Here is an 11,218-nt window from a genome sequence, read left to right as displayed (position 1 = left end):
CATATATGTATGAGTGTGTATATGCACGCACATACACACTATAAACATAAAGCTATAAACCTGTAGTGATGGATAAATGTAGACTGACCACTCATCACAATAATATCAAATTTCAACCTCCCCCGCCGAAACTAGGAAGTGATTTATGACCCTCACCCCCAAAACAAAACCTTAAAACCTATTATCAGACATTTATCTCTATATCACAGAACTTTTGTTTTTCTATTACTTGTTTTTTTTTTCTCCCTCCCTACATCTAGTTAGTTCAGGTCTATATATATAAATACAGATATATACACTTTGTATATATACATTATATATACATATTTATATATAGATACAGACACACACACATATATATAAATTAACCCAATAAATATCTGATTCATAATATTTGTTCTCATGATTGTGTGGTGGTGGTGGTGGTGGCTATAATAAAACTCTATGAATGCAGACAGATGTACAGAGAGAGAGGGGGAGGCGGTGAGGGAAAGAGTGACAGCGCTGGCGAAGGCGGCGGGGAAAAGATAGCTGTCAAACGTCGTTATAGAGAGAAAGTGAAGGGAAGGGAGGAAACAGAGAGAGACGGAGGAAGATAAGCAGATAAGAGAATGAGAGAAGACTTGTCAAAGTTTGCGCTTTTTGCCCTAGTAACGACACCTTTTAAGATAGGGATTTCTAACCTAGCCCACTCACATCCTCACTTCATTTTACATGTCCCTATAAATTTTGGAGTCACTCCGACAGGATCTAATGACCTTTAACCCGTTCCAATGCCAAAACCAGACAAACAAACAAAACTTTCTCATTTCAGATTTATAGATATTGACGTGTCCAATACTATGATGATGGAAGAAATATATGAATACTAACTCTATTTTGTCACCGCATTACTGAAGATGAGGGTTGGGAACGTAAGTTTCACTAATATTTTGGTGTAGGGAAAGCGGCGAGCTGGCAGAAACGTTATCGCGCCGGACGAAATTCTTACCGGTATTTCGTCTGCTGCTACGTTCTGAGTTCAAATTCCGCCGAGGTCGACTTTGCCTTTCATCCTTTCGGAGTCGATAAATTAAGTACCAGTTACGCACTGGGGTCGATGTAATCGACTTAATCCGTTTGTTTGTCCTTGTTTGTCCCCTCTGTGTTTAGCCCCTTGTGGGTAGTAAAGAAATAGGTATTTCATCTGCTGCTACGTTCTGAGTTCAAATTCCGCCGAGGTCGACTTTGCCTTTCATCCTTTCGGGGTCGATAAATTAAGTACCAGTTACGCATTGGGGTCGATGAAATCGACTAAATCTCTATGTCTGTCCTTGTTTATCCCCTCTGTGTTTAGCCCTTGTGGGTAGTAAAAAAAATAGGTATTTCGTCTGCCGCTACGTTCTGAGCTCAAATTCCGCCGAGGTCGACTTTGCCTTTCATCCTTTCGGGGTCGATTAAATAAGTACCAGTTACGCATTGGGGTCGATCTTAATCCGTTTTTCTGCCCTTGTTTGTCCTCTCTGTGTTTAGCCCCTTGTGGGTAGTAAACAAATAGGTATTTCGTCTGCCGTTACGTTCTGAGTTCAAATTCCGCCGAGGTCGACCTTGCCTTTCATCCTTTCGGGGTCGATTAAATAAGTACCAGTTACGCATTGGGATCGATCTAATCGACTTAATCCGTTTGTCTGTCCTTGTTTGTCCTCTCGGTGTTTAGCCCCTTGTGGGTAGTAAAGAAATAGGTATTTCGTCTGTCTTTACGTTCTGTGTTCAAATTCCGCCGAGGTCGACTTTGCCTTTCATCTTTTCAGGGTGGATAAATTAAGTACCAGTTGCGTACTGCGGTCGATCTAATCGACTGGCCCCCTTCCCGAAAAATTCGGGCGTTGTGCCTAAAGTAGAAAATAATACTTTGGTGTGGGGCTGGGATTTGTCAGTTTGAGAAGCGTTGTACAATGTGAAAGGTTGAGAGTTGCACTGGAGAAGTGTCTATGAAGGATATGGAAGACAAGGGAATAAGTAATAAGGTCAGAAATCAATATGATGGCTTCGTGGATGAGATGATACAAGACGGACTAAAAACAGGAGGCGATATGCTATAGCATAACAGACCCAGCCATGCTAGCTTAGTAAAAACTAGCAAGACCCGTGAATATTTCACGGAATTAATGGTAAACTTATTGGGCTATTTCTGAAAACTTTATCCAAAAAATCTGGAAGCGTGACCTGTGTTATGTCTGTATAAAAAGAGATAGTCGCTCATCTGCTAATTATTGAAAAGTGAAGGAAATTGGAATACAGTGGTTGCTTAATGCACTTTATATATACACTTTATATACTTAATACACAGCGCTCTCGCTCTTTCTCACTCACTCTTCACCTTACCCTCTTTTTTTTCGCTCTTCACCTTTCCCTTCAACTAATTACGTGAAAGCGTTACACACGGGCTAGGTAACGGAGAAAAAATACTTAGTTCAAAAAAATATTACACATATTACACACCACCACCTCTACTCTCTCCCTCACCGCACCCCTTGCCCCCATTCCCACTCCATCCCATATCTTCCATTCCTTCCGTCCCTCCCTCTTCAACTAATCACGTAGAAGCGTTATGGACGGGCTAAGTAACGGAGTGACAAACAGAATTATTATAAGATAGTAAAAATGGATGATGCTGATATAACTTCACTGGAACCAGATATCGGTCTTTTAAGTACGAATTTATATTTATAATCACAGATTTTCTTGGCTCAACTGCAATATATTTATGTTTAGTTTTTATGTATTATTTTTCATTGTACTGACTTTGCAATTATTTCATTATCTTAAATTTTTATGATAAAGAAATAAAATGCTAATGTTTTCTCATAAAGTTTTAGTCAATATCTATTCCACATAAAACTAACGTCGTATTAAATAGATGTTACAGGTCTTCACGTGTATTTGATAATGTCATAAGTACTAAGGTCATACTGCTATAAATTTTACTGCAGCTTTTTCGTTCTTTTCTACTTTTTTTCCATGACATGAATGTTAAACGAAGAAAAATAGAATATCAAATTTCTCATCGAGAATATTCGTCTGAACTGCAAAATATCACAAAAAAAAAATGTGTTTTGTGGAAATGGAAAAAATCTACTTTTCTTTATGTGATAAATAGAGTTCTCTCTTAAAGATGTGTAGCAAGGCCTCTGCCGAGATTTGAAACTGTCTCGCATAGATTTCTAATTAGAATCTCAGCATAAATAGATTTCTAAATAAAGCATAAAGGTCTACATGAACATGAATCGACCAATCAGCATTGATCAACTTGTTGGTGACACAACGAAACTTCAAAGAGTGTGTGTGCAAGTTTCCACGCCAACAGTTTGATCGAAAGTTCTGCAAACTTTTGCTTATGGATATAAAAAGCAGGCGAATTCAACCTTAACCCTTTAGTGTTCAGATTACTCTGTTAAATGTAATACTTTTCCACTCAAATTGTTTTGAATTAATCATGCATTATCTTATAGCTTTGAGGTTTCAATGATGTGATTGTTTATATTTAGAATGGCATTGTCGGGTAGGTGTGAGAGGCTAGATATTGCCAGTTTGAATATAAAACATGTTGAATATCTGGGCCAGATATGGCCGGTTTAAACACTAAAGGGTTAAACAGAATGAATCATCCAGTGCTCCACACGCAGCCATGCCACTTTTTTTTCGTGAGCTGTCTTTCACCATCTTCTACGTTTCCGTGCAGAACAATCTAAGATGTTACACAAAACTATGTCAGTCAGTTTTATGATAAGATGTTCTCGCCTTTTCTTTTTTTCTCTCTCTTTAGTAGCCACTAACAATTGTCATATAAATTCATAAAATAAAAGCTAATACATGAAGATTTGTAAATACCACATTCACTATCACTTGTATGATGTATTCAAATAATTGTCGTACATATATAATGTAAATGATCCGGATATTAAAAACAAATATAGAAACTTATGCAAAAATTCGTATGTTTATTCTTGCCTTCGTACATAGCTTACTTAACATTGTGTACTATAAACGACAAATAAATTATTAAGATCTAGACTAAAGAGATGACGTCTCCAGTTGTTATAACTAATACTTACCGTAAATCTTCGAGTATAGTCCGCCCTTGAGTATAATACGCAAGGGATTTTTAGGGGGCTGTACCTCTGAAAAACCTAAACTTTGTGTATAATATGCACCCCTTCTCTAACTTGAGTCAAAGAGGTCTATATAACGTCCTTGGTTTGTAAAAATGTATACGGTAACGTGCTTTATTATTATTGTATATATAACATAATGCAAACGTGTAGCTTTTTTGTGCATTTTGTTTGCAGAAAATAAAGAAATAACAGTAATAACGTTTAATAGATGTTGCTTACTGCAAGTTAAGGATGATTCTTTTACGACTTCATTGCTTTCAGGCTTAACTTAAGGTATTTTCGTGCCCGACATCACAAAATGCGTCTGAATAAACATTGCCGGACAGCAAATAGAGACTCGGACATTGCTTAGAAAATAATTTTCATTTTAAACCTCGTGTATAATACGCACTGGGTATTTTGACCTTTAAATTTTTTTTTGGGGGGGGGGGGAGGAGTGCGGATTATACTCGAGGATTTACGGTAATAACTCTGTCATTGGAGAAAAATAATACTGTTAACTCACTGTTGAAAGAAAGCCTCAACATTAGCAGCAGTGTAAGCTTTGGTGACATTGTAAAGTCTTGGTTTTAGCTTATTGCACAAAACAACGTGGAAAGAAGGTCATTATACTTTGACTTTACTTACTATATATAGAGTCATGTTGTTATGTAAAGTCTGATTAGTTGCTACGTAGCACGAGGTGAGTTGTTATGAGCGCAAGATTATTTGTTATATAGTGTCAAGTTAGTTATTATGCCTCGTCAGGTTAATTGTTATGTAGCATCATCGGTGGAGGCGCAATGGCCCAGTGGTTAGGGCAGCAGACTCGCGGTCATAGGACGCGGTTTCGATTCCCAGACCGGGCGTTGTGAGTGTTTATTGAGCGAAAACATCTAAAAGTTCCACGAGGCTCCGGCAGGGGATGGTGGTGATCCCTGCTGTACTCTTTCACCACAACTTTCTCTCACTCTTACTTCCTGTTTCTGTTGTACCCGTGCTTCAAAGGGCCGGCCTTGTCACTCTCTGTGTCACGCTGAATATCCCCGAGAACTACGTTAAGGGTGCACGTGTCTGTTGAGTGCTCAGCCACTTACACGTTAATTTCACGAGCAGGCTGTTCCGTTGATTCGGATCAACCGGAACCCTCATCGTCGTAACCGACGGAGTGCTTCCCCCTATGTAGAATCAGGTTAGCAAAGGTTTTGTCTGTTTAGAGAGTTACGTGGGTTGAAAAACACTGTAGAAGATTAAGCAAGGTTGTATGAAACAAGATTCAATTGGAAAGTTCAGAAGCAGACAAGAGTTACCTTTACAAATGGGCGCAGGTATAGCCGTGCGAAAATACTTTGGCGTGGCAATCCCGTGGTTTCCAGTTCTATCCCACTTTTCAGCATCTTGATTATGTCAACAGATTATGCAGTGCTAGGTTAGTTGTTATAATCTTTTTACTCTTTACTCTTTTACTTGTTTCAGTCATTTGACTGCGGCCATGCTGGAGCACCGCCTTTAGTCGGGCAAATCGACCCCGGGACTTATTCTTTGTAAGCCCAGTACTTATTCTATCGGTCTCTTTTGCCGAACCGCTAAGTGACGGGGACATAAACACACCAGCATCGGTTGTCAAGCAATGCTACAGGGACAAACACAGACACACAAACATATACATACACATACATACATATAAATACATATATATACGACAGGCTTCTTTCAGTTTCCGTCTACCAAATCCACTCACAAGGCATTGGTCGGCCCGAGGCTATAGCAGAAGACACTTGCCCAAGATGCCACGCAGTGGGACTGAACCCAGAACCATGTGGTTGGTAGGCAAGCTACTTACCACACAGCCACTCCTGCGCCTATTATGTGTACCATCCCAACTAAAGTCAGCCAAAGAAGAATTAGGTGTGACACACAAAAACTTATTGTTGCTTATATATCGTGCCACCGCCAAAAATGTATACAATAATATGAAGTGGTGAATCAAATGGGTGAAGTTTGGCAATCTGTACACGTAGGCGCAGGAGTGGCTGTGTGGTAAGTAGCTTGCTAACCAGCCACATGGTTCCGGGTTCAGTCCCACTGCGTGGCATCTTGGGAAAGTGTCTTCTGCTGTAGCCCCAGGCCGACCAATGCCTTGTGAGTGGATTTGGTAGACGGAAACTGAAAGAAGCCTGTCGTATATATATATATATATATATATATATATATATATATGTGTGTGTGTGTTTGTGTGTGTGTTTGTGTGTGTGTGTTTGTCCCCCTAGCATTGCTTGACAACCGATGCTGGAGTGTTTACGTCCCCGTTACTTAGCGGTTCGGCAAAAGAGACCGATAGAATAAGTACTGGGCTTACAAAGAATAAGTCCCGGGGTCGATTTGCCCGACTAAAGGCGGTGCTCCAGCATGGCCGCAGTCAAATGACTGAAACAAGTAAAAGAGTAAAAGAGTAAAGAGAGTATTCTCTGTTTCTCAGTCTAATTCTGTACATTCTTGATCTTTTGCCTCTCCGAAATATTTTCTAAAATTTATCCGAAAATATTTTCTAAAATTTATCCGAAACGTCCGATTTCAGACTTTTCATATGTTCTCAGTAATATAAAGCTTTGACTTTCATAAGTCTCAAATTACACTAGTACATGAAATAAAAAAAAAGTGAATTTGTATCATCTATGATGCATGGACGACAAAAAAATATTCTTTGTGTATCACGTGTGATACATGGGACAGGCAAAGGATTTCTAAATTCAATGCAGTGATACATCTCAACATCAACTAAGAAAAAAAAATGCTGTTAAAAGTTGGCTATATTTATAATTATATCGGGGGTTGACATAGAGATGTGGAAATTCAAAGATTTTTGATGGCATCAAATAATTTGGCAGGAAGTGATAAATTATATCGTGATATTGTCCAAGAAATTCTGAAGTGATTAATCCTTCCAATAATTCATCAATAATGCCTGTATTTTTTTCTACGCTTCTTCCACAACACAAACGTTTAAGAATTAAAAAAGAAAAAGAAAAAGGGAAGAAAGATGAATAGAAGATAACATTTGTTTGAAATATTCTTTATTCTACAAGAATATCTATAGTTTCCACGCCAATCTTGATCCCTATTCCCTGACCTCTAATAAAACCAAACCTGACAAGCTTCCTTTTGGTTATTTAATATCAGCCGTCAACCTTACACTCATTATTACAAATTCTCTCTAAGGCGGTGAGCTGGCAGAATCGTTACCGAACCGGGCAAAATGCTTAGCAGCATTTTGTCCGATTTTACGGTCTGGGTACAAATTCCACCGAGGTCGACTTTGCCTTTCGTCCTTTCGGGATCGGTAAAATAAGTACCAGTTGAATCCTGGGGTCGATCTATTCAACTTACCCCATCCCCCCAAAATTGCTGGCCTGGTGCTAAAACTTGAAACCATTATTACAAATTTACTCTCAAAAGCATGAAGCATATATTTATAGAGAATTCTCTTATCACAACACCAAAAATACCTAACAGTTCTGGCAGAAAAATTTTGGTTCCTAAAACCATCTTCTACATAGATGCAGACGTGACTGTGTGGTATGAAGTTTGCTTCCCAATTCACATGGTTCTGTGTTCAGGCCCACCGCGTAGCACCCTGATCAAGTGTTTCCTACTGCGACCTCGGGCTGATCAAAGCCGCTAAGCATTTTGACCAGCGTGCTCACCAGTGACGTAACTAACAGAGCAGCAAGGGAAGCGACTGCTCGCCCTAAACACATTTTTCTAAAATGGCGCCTTTTCAACAATTTTTAAAAATTAATTCTTGAGTTACTTATATCAGGTAGTTGTAAGAATATAATTACGAATGTTATAACTAATGAAATATTTTGCGTAATATAAGAGAAGTTAGTTAAAAATTGTTTGCTATGTGTTACGCTGCCTTTTTTTTTTATATGTGCTCGCTCCCCCTAACTTTCGAACCTGGCTACGTTAACACTGCTAATGATTTTGCCAGTGATTGAATAAAAACGATAAACGTCGCCCTTTTCAAGCCTAGCCAGGCTCATGGGCCCGGTTTCCCGGTTTCTGTGGTGTATATGTTCCCCCCCCCCAGCTGGACGGGACGTCAGTCCATCGCAGTGTTACTCAAGAAAGAGGAAGAGAGGGTGAGAAAGAGTTGTGCTCTTTCGACAGTTGTGGCGAAAGAGTACAAAAGGGGTCGCCACCACCCCATGCTGGAGCCTTGTGGAGCTTTTAGGTGCTTTAGCTCAATAAACACACACAAGGCCCGGTCTGGGAATCGAAACCGCGATCCTCCAACCGCGAGTCCGCTGCCCTAACCACTGGGCCATTACGCCTCCCAGTGATTGGCTACTATGACAAAAATAGTCATTATTGGTTGGTTGCTTGCTTGCTTGGTAGGTTGTGTGTGTGGGGCGGGGAGGGGTGCGTTTATATACGGTGACGTTACTTTTTTTCGAGTAAACTATTTTAGTGTACTGGGTTGGTTCCTAGGCTCTTGGAGTACTTATCATTTGACGCTGTCCCGACTCCAATATTTTGAAGGACAGTAATTCACTTAAATAATTAACCACGTAAATGTTAAAGTTGGCACATATTCAAATATTCCAGACTCGTCAAAGGTTACAGGTTGCTGTTAGTGTGACAATATGAATGAAAGTGCTAAAATCTCGTATGTAAAAAATAAACAAATGATACTTGAACGTTTCTGCTGGCACCAAAATTCAATGCCTTCTAATTTAGTGGTTCCCATACTATCAAACAATTACTGTTTCAACATCCAGTAGAGAATTGATCAAAAGGTCAAACTTAATTGCATTAGCTGCTTATTTTATCCATTCGAATATCTGTTTTATTATAAATAATACTGACTTTCATTTCTTTTAAAAGTTGAAACCCTTCCGGAATATTATTACAGATAATTAATCAGGTTCACAGCATCAAACTTGGTCAAGTTAGCTATGGTACATCATACTAGTGTACAACAAAAGTCAGTTTGCAGTTTCTCTCCCTGTCTTTTTCTTTATCACTGTTACTAACATTCTTAGTCTCTGTCTGTCTGTCTGTCTGTCTCTCTCTCTCTCTCTCTCTCTCTCTCTCTCTCTCTCTCTTGGCATATATGATATATATATATAATCATGTAGAAAAATACAAACTGGGACAAGAACGTAAAACATTTAGAAGACGATACAAAAAACACGGACGGGACATTCGAAGCCTTTAATCTTCAGTCAAGAACCGGATCATCCTCGCAATTTCGGCTGATTAATCTTGAGATCGCTCCGATCCGACCAGCCCCAAGGAAAAACTAAGCTACGAGCATTAGATTTCTTGGAAAAAGGATCGAATGTATACGAAACAAGGACTGAAAAACGGACGATGCCACACGAATATAAATAGAAAAAACAATAATTGTAATAGCAGGACAAAAACAGCGGGTATCTTACAACTATAGACAGTACAACTTGTTTAGCTGGCGTATTTGAAAAAAAAAATGCCTTTTTCGGCAGACGAAGACAACGATGTTCTCGTGGCGCTGATACTGTTGTGTCTGGGGACAGTCATTTTCTTTTTGTGCCTTATAATTTAACACACTCACCGGTTGAGAGTCAAGACTATTGAAAAGGTTGCAAGACGCAACGAAAATTTTAGAAAAATAAAAATAAGAAATAAGTGGAAATTTTACCGGTGAGTGTGTTAATTTATAAGGCACAAAAAGAAAATTACTCTCCCCAGACACAACAGAATATGCTTCAACACACGAACTCACATAAAGAATCATGCAAACCAAATCCAAAAACGAAATATATATATGTGTGTGTGTGTGTGTATATGTATGTATGTGCGTAGTATATACCAGTGGATATATTTCAAGTTGTGTCCTCGTGAAGCCCATTTGTATGTTCACATTAACGAAATGTATGTATATAGATGTTTTATTTCAGATGAGATAAACACGATTGAAATTTCTAGTGAATTCTATTTACAGAGAGTAATATCATATCAAAAAAGAAGACTGGAAAATTTGGAATATTTTAAATTCCATTTGGAGTTCCAGACCTTCTTTACTTTGTGATAAGCTGTCCATGCTTGTGCCTTATTAATCTTTATGCCTGCTTCCGAACTGCTCACCTAAGTACTTGAAGTTTTTCAACAACATTCAATTTGGGACCGTTCAAAGCAAACAGTTCAGCATCACTTGATTGGTTGAAAGATATGTACTCGGTTTTCTTGACCTTTGTGTGTAGTCCTATTTTAGCAGCTGACGTTTCTACCCTGCTGAGCGGCTGTTGTGCTTGATCTATTTCATCCAAATTGCCCAATGGAATCAAAATCAAGCAGTTCGTTACAACTATCGAATCAATGCTATTATATGGCAGTGAAACATGAACACTGACAAAGAAATTATCAAACAGCCTAGTTGGCTGCTATACAAGGATGCTACAAATTGCCCTAAATGTGAAATGGCAGCAACATATGACAAACGAATGCCTTTATGAAGACATGACGAAAGTTAGCTAGAAAATCAGGCAGAGGGCTGCAACTATCTGGTCACTGCGTGCACTACCCCGAACTAAAAGCATTCAAATTAGTCATGTGGAACCCACTTCACGATGATATAAGAATAGGAAAACATCGTTACATTTGCGTCGACAACTTGACCACAGACACTGGCCTAGAATGTATCCAGGACCTCGAGGCAGTGATGTTGGACCGAGAAATGCGATGGGTGGACTTTGTTACTGCGGCCTAGATTGGAACCCGGTCATAATAACTCTTTCTACTAAAGGCCTAAGGCCTGAGTTTGTTTTGAAATAATTGTGAAATAACCTGGCTATGGAAAAATAAAGGTGAAGCTAGTGCCAATTATTGTTGGGTCCTCGGGAACAGTATCAGAAGTCATCAAGAGAAATATAAAGGAAATTGGAATAGAGTACCCACTAGAACTGCTACAAAAGGTTTGCCTCCTTGAAACGGCCAGAATAATCAGAAAAGTATTAGATAGCTGAAAAGAACGAATAGCATGGAACTGTAGGCTGCAGGTAGTAAGCCAGAAGCTCCAGCAAAACCTGTGATTAAGAGAA

The 11,218-nt window shown here is 39.0% G+C and overlaps 1 long non-coding RNA gene across 1 annotated transcript in view; it reads right to left on the bottom strand.

Moving 5' to 3' along the window:
- Positions 1 to 10,418: 10,418 nt before the first annotated feature.
- Positions 10,419 to 11,218, bottom strand: part of LOC118762437 — an 11,077-nt gene continuing 10,277 nt past the window's right edge. Inside the window, exon 4 of the long non-coding RNA XR_004998187.1 lies at positions 10,419 to 10,428. This is a non-coding gene — a long non-coding RNA (uncharacterized LOC118762437). The remainder of the gene's footprint in view (positions 10,429 to 11,218) is intronic.

The sequence above is a fragment of the Octopus sinensis genome, linkage group LG3 (assembly GCF_006345805.1).
Source record: "Octopus sinensis linkage group LG3, ASM634580v1, whole genome shotgun sequence".
Classification (NCBI taxonomy): Eukaryota; Metazoa; Mollusca; class Cephalopoda; order Octopoda; family Octopodidae; genus Octopus; species Octopus sinensis.
This window is presented reverse-complemented; position numbering and strand designations above follow the sequence as displayed.